At 33.4% G+C, this 6,770-nt stretch overlaps 1 long non-coding RNA gene across 1 annotated transcript in view; it reads left to right on the plus strand.

Annotated features, from left to right (window-relative positions):
- The first annotated feature begins 3,379 nt into the window (after window positions 1-3,379).
- LOC123500541 overlaps window positions 3,380-6,770 on the plus strand; it is a 12,425-nt gene continuing 9,034 nt past the window's right edge. Inside the window, exon 1 of the long non-coding RNA XR_006673373.1 lies at window positions 3,380-3,418. This is a non-coding gene — a long non-coding RNA (uncharacterized LOC123500541). The remainder of the gene's footprint in view (window positions 3,419-6,770) is intronic.

Consider the following 6,770-nt stretch of genomic DNA (forward strand, 5'->3'; position numbering starts at 1 on the left):
ATGTTATGGTTCGAGACAATGTCAATCGTTCCATCTTGATCGATCCACATGCAGTCCACAATCTCACGCATTCTCCCATTCATTAGCATATAGTCAATCGAAGATTCCTGGTTTATAACACACCACGTCACTCGTCCTTTTACCAGGGTCTCATTTAGTTTCTCCAGCTCCATCTCATTCACAAACTCACCAAGCATATCACCATTCCTATTCAATTGTTAACCTAAAACACCTGCATGAGCATTCATATCTCCTATAACAATCACTTCGAGTTTTCCAATGCCCCATCCTCTCACATTCATACAGCCTAATTTCATACATGACCTTGCCTGTTGGGCGTCTTCTCTTCTTTATTCCGGTACATTCTTCTCCTTCATTCAAGCGACTCCGGAGCGATCCCGAGCTATCTGTAGCATCAATATCAAGATCAAGATGAAGAAAGCAGGAGTTATCTTAAATTCTGGATCATTCTTTTTGGCATTTCTTAGTGACTGTACCTTAGTGGCGCCTTTATTTTTCGTTCTTTTGTTGCCCGAGAGGAGTGACGCTCTGACATGGATAAAGGCGAATCCAAGTTTCTCCTCATGCCCTGACCAGACCACATTAGTATAACCTTGAATAACTGATTGATTCACCCAGTGCGTTTGTGGCTCGTATTCCCAAACACTTATGTGCTTTATGTACACTATTTCAAAAGGCTTTATTAAAATTACACGAAATTTTAAAGGTGATTTTACGGTTCTAGAGGCAGATTGACAAGATTTCTACATTATTAACTGAAGAAACTCTTGAAAACGCCGCTAATCATCTCTGTGACCTTGGAAAATAGGCGTGGTGAGAGAGCAAAGCGTTTCTGAATACGGACCTGAAAAGATTCATCAATTCCGTGGATTCCTTCACCACTGAAGTAACTGACGCCTCCCAGAATCTGTCGTATTCTTCAACTCATCCACCTCGAGGAGCGTTTAGTTTGAGTTATTATTTAGAGGAAACTACAGACTTTAGGGAGGGAATTGTGTAACGAGGTGAGACGCGTTAATGGTAATGAAATTGTTATTGTTGTTTACATGGAGAGAGAGAGAGAGAGAGAGAGAGAGAGAGAGAGTGTGTCTGCGTGTCTGTACGTGTGTGCTGAGTGATTGTGTAGTGTGTGTGTGTGTGTGTGTGTGTGTGTGTGTGTGTGTGTGTGTGTGTGTGTGTGTGTGTGTGTGTGTGTGTGCGTTTGAAAGTGGGCATTGATCTTACTGTAAGGCTGAAAGGTCGTTTATCACACACTAATGTGAGTAACAGCACCTTTGTGGAACACGGCGCCGCGCCCTGAAATGATGCCACATTGTACTGGAAGACACAAACCTGCTTATCTGTGTCTCTCACTAACACAAACACACAAGAAAGAAAAGCTGCAACAATCCATCATGCCTTTACGTGTCACCTCTTGTATAAAAAACACTATCTCTACCCATTTATCATTTATATCTATCAATTTGCCTAATCTTATTTTAAAGGTATCTATTAATTCAATATGAACATTGAACAATCTATAATGAGATATGATGACGCCGGACAAACAGATCACGTGACATTTATAGTAATTGGTGACAGGTGCACTAATAACACACTCCAGTGGATTACAAATACTTGGAAGCAAGAGTAATTATGCATCAGGCATAATTACTCAAAGAGAGTTCTAGTGATAAATTAATTATATTTTCTCTTATTGTTTTCATAAATAATATTAATTTTACCCAGACAACACAAAGGAGCATAAAGAAGAGTTTTTTACATAACAAAAAAGAAATTAAAAGGTTGTAAGAATGAGTACGTAAAATTCCTACGAACGATTTCTTTCTATCTGTGTTCCTTACAAAGTGACAGGCCAAGAGAGGATCTGATGAAGGTATTCACATAAAGGACGCAACAAGATTGATGCAAACAGGATTAGTATTCCTAGGAGTCAGAAGAGGAAAATGCTTGCAAAATAGTACAAGTATTATCTTTTAAAATGATGTATGAAAATAACGTGCAAGTAAATAGTGTTGGATAACTAAATAAAGTTAATAATGAGCTTATTCACATCACATTGTGCCAACACTAATTATACAAAGAGATCAGATCACATCACGATCACATTGACTACAACAAACTGTGTAACGGTCACCCCTCTCTAAATAAATGTTATACACAGATATTAGTGTAGATGGCTCATTTTGTTCCAAAGGAAACAGTATTTTTGTTCAATTTTTCCTGTAATTCAGTTCAGTAAAGGTAATTTATTTCAGTAAAAGGAAGCTCTCGGCAGGCATGGTGTGGTTCAGTTGTTACTGGTGCTTCCCAGGATAGGATTGAAAGAAGGAAAATAAGTGTTAGTGTCTGTCTGTTTTCCAAAGTGACCACCACTTCTTCCTATTCCGAAACACTCCACTTGATATCCTGTTGTAAACTTTGTTGCTCGCCGCCGGAATGTTGCATCTCTTGCTATCTTCCACCACCATTGTTCATGCTAACTGCTCTTCTCATCTTGCTAACTGCATGCCTCCCTTATGTATTTCCAACCTCCCATGACTTGACTTCATTCAAGAGGAAGTCTCGACCCATTTCTCCCTGTCTTTTGGCTAATCCTTCGGACCAGTAAGGAGACCGGACACTCAGTGGGCCTCTCAAATATATATATATATATATATATATATATATATATATATATATATATATATATATATATATATATATATATATATATATATATATATATATATATATATATATATATATATATATATATATATATATATATATATATATATATATATATATATATATATATATATATATATATATATATATATATATATATATATATATATATATATATATATATATATATATATATATATATATATATATATATATATATATATATATATATATATATATATATATATATAATTATATATATACGTGAAGAAGAAGAGCAAGAATGAAGAGATGAAGATGGAAGTGAGAAGGAGAATAATAAATGAAGAAACATGAGAGACACGAAAGCAGGTACCAAGATTATAAGACGCTATCACTAATCTGATAGATAAGAAGTCCCGTGACCACCGAGGAGAACAACAAGAGACAGTGAGTCATGGCAAGACAAACACAGCCGGAGACGAGCAGTAGATTACAAGAAGCTTCTGGAACCTTCTCCCCATATCTGGTAGTAATCAAAGGTCGCCGGAAGTAAATGATATGGACGAGAGGTCAAGTAACACGTGTATATTAGGAGGAGAGAGAGAGAGAGAGAGAGAGAGAGAGAGAGAGAGAGAGAGAGAGAGGGAGAGAAGCCGAGAACGCCGAGGAGAAGGCGAGAGACGACAGCGAGAGAGAGCTGTCAGACCAGAGAGTCAAAATGGGCGCGCCGCTTATCTCAAGACCAGTAAGTGTAGCCAGACAGTTGTAATGCAGTCACAGAAAATGTTGGTGTCATATTTTGATAAGGAAAAATGGTTATGTGTAGGTTGTGTAGGGTGTTGTTTTATTGGAAGGTAAATTGTAGGATGTGTTAGGATGTATTTTATCCTTGAATTTAAATTGCGTAATCTGAGTTGGATAACGGGAACAATGTGAAGAAATCTGGAACATTAGAAGAAATTAAGTGAAGAGAGAAATGTTGTTATCAATGAAGTTATTGTGTGTGTAATGAATTTGAGTTCAAGATATAATGTGGCAGAATCTGAGGCATTTGAAGGTGGACCTTGCGTGAAGAGAGTGATTCAAATTTCGTGGTTTTCGTGGTTTTATTTGTTGTCATAAGGGTCGTAAAGTGTAAATGTTTGTAAATAATATAATTAAGTAAAGTTTATAAAAAAAAAACTCAGAGGCGTTCCTTGAACCCACAAAGCATTCTCTAAGATTAGGGACGCAACAAGATCGTGCAACTTGCAGACATATATATATATATATATATATATATATATATATATATATATATATATATATATATATATATATATATATATATATATATATATATATATATATATATATATATATATATATATATATATATATATATATATATATATATATATATATATATATATATATATATATATATATATATATATATATATATATATATATATATATATATATATATATATATATATATATATATATATATATATATATATATATATATATATATATATATATATATATATATATATATATATATATATATATATATATATATATATATATATATATATATATATATATATATATATATATATATATATATATATATATATATATATATATATATATATATATATATATATATATATATATATATATATATATATATATATATATATATATATATATATATATATATATATATATATATATATATATATATATATATATATATATATATATATATATATATATATATATATATATATATAACAGTCAAAACCGGAATCAGTCAAAACTAGTTTTAACTAGGTATTTTCAATGTGTTGGTGAACAACTAGTATTACCTAGCCAAAACTAGTTATACCTTAATGTGTTTAGTATAACTAGAAATATCAAAGTTTAACTAGTTAAATCTAGTTTTATCTGATTGTTTAAGTTAAAACTAGATTCAACAACGGTACTGAATGTCAAAAGTAGGTGAGGATATGACCACTCGTTTGAGTACTTCTGTTTAAAACAACTGCAATGATATTCCGCAAATCTCCTTTTCCCTTGTCAACATCTGGAATTGGTACAGTGACATTTTGTCCCACACTTGCTGGAGGGTGAGACGCATCAGATACTGTCTTCATTCTTTTTGCCTGCTTTTCCAAACTAGTACTAGCTACTTGCCTAACATGTGATATTTGTGCTTCAGAATTACATTTTAAACATATAACATTAGATCCAAAACCATCCTTGCCGCTCTCAACGTTTATTCCACAAGATTCGTGAATATGTGAGCCACACTTCGAACAGTAGTGACCTTCATTTATTTCCATTTCACACACACACAACACGAAAACACTTCACTTCTATTACTGGATCGTGAATTTATGTCATCTTGATTTGTCATCTGCAAAGCAACATTTGATTCCCCAACAGTGTCCTTGTTTACATGTGCAATTAACTTCTCCAAATCCTCCTCATTATTTACAACTTTAATCAATTCTCGTGGAATGCATGTTGTTGCAAGGCCAAGCCTTGGTTCTACACCAAACATTGCTTTGTATGGGCTTCGATTTATACCAGAATGATGGGCTCTGTTCTTCATAAATTGTACAAAGCGTAATCCTTCGGACCACCTTGCTGTATCATTGTCTTTCATCCATCCACTTAACATATTTTCAATATCTTGATTTGCCCGTTCCACAGACCCTTGACTTTGACTGTCTTGGTTTTCCATGCACAATTTTCAACTCTGGCCACAAAGAAGCTAAGAACGTTATAACACTATTTACAAATTCTCTTCCGTTATCACTCTGTAAAATACAGGGTGCTCCAAATGTTAAAAAAATATCAACAAGGTGATAAGCAACTTCTTCAGCACGTTTACATTGCAATGCACGTAGTATCACAAATTTAGTTAAATGATCTTGATAAACCATTATGAATTTATATTTTCCATCTGCTTGTGTCTGCGTATCAATTAAGTCCACTTGACACCGACTATTTAGCTCTGAGTGTAAGATTGGTTTGGAAACAAGTCCTCTTTTCTTTTTATTTTTCTTACTTTGGCACACTTCACACATGGTCAAGAAGAGCTTTATCATATCGGCTGTCACATTTGCATATTTCCTGCTAATTTCACATTTCAGTCTATCTCGACCACCATGACCGATTGCTACATGAGATGTCTTAATGACTTCATAAATCTCGGGAGTAGGAACGTAATAACGAACTTCGTCGTTTTTACTTCTTGCAATCAGTTTTAGAACACCACCAATTTCAATGACATCAAACCGCTTCAGTCTTCTGTACTGTAGAGACGTTTTCTTCCTAGCAGTTTTAGCCTCCTTTACCTCCTGCAGCAGTGAACCGTATTTTTCTGCAGTAAGTATGTTGTAGTGTGATTCTTGTTGCTCGTCCCACTTCAGTATGGTCTGTAAAAACATAGTCTCCCATTCAGTGTCAGCTGCCTGGTTAGGAGGGTGGTCAGGAGGGTGTTCAGGATGGCCAGGTGAGCTCCAAGTTGCCATCTTGTAATGGTGGCTCACGAACAACTGACAGGTGAAGTAAATCAGTGAACCAGGTAAATGAGAATGAATCCTCCCCCCCTTCCCCCACCCTAAAAACTATGATAATATTGTGACCAATCATTAACGCCCACCTCTCCACTGTAAGGCCGAACTGCCACTTTCACTTTTAGTCTAACCTAGTTTTCCCAAACTTAACAATTGTTAAAACTAGTTTTGACTGAAGTGTGTAGGTAAAACTAGGTGTAAAATACATTTCGTGTTTTACCGAGCCTTTATGTTAAGAAACTAGTTTTGCCTAGGTAATACTAGTTTTTACAAACAATAAATTATACTTCTACTTCTGACTAGTTGAAACTAGTTCTGGCTGATTTCGGGTTCTGACTCTAACATATATATATATATATATATATATATATATATATATATATATATATATATATATATATATATATATATATATATATATATATATATATATATATATATATATATATATATATATATATATATATATATATATATATATATATATATATATATATATATATATATATATATATATATATA

Source organism: Portunus trituberculatus, unplaced genomic scaffold (genome assembly GCF_017591435.1).
Source record: "Portunus trituberculatus isolate SZX2019 unplaced genomic scaffold, ASM1759143v1 PGA_scaffold_396__16_contigs__length_748793, whole genome shotgun sequence".
Taxonomy (NCBI): Eukaryota; Metazoa; Arthropoda; class Malacostraca; order Decapoda; family Portunidae; genus Portunus; species Portunus trituberculatus.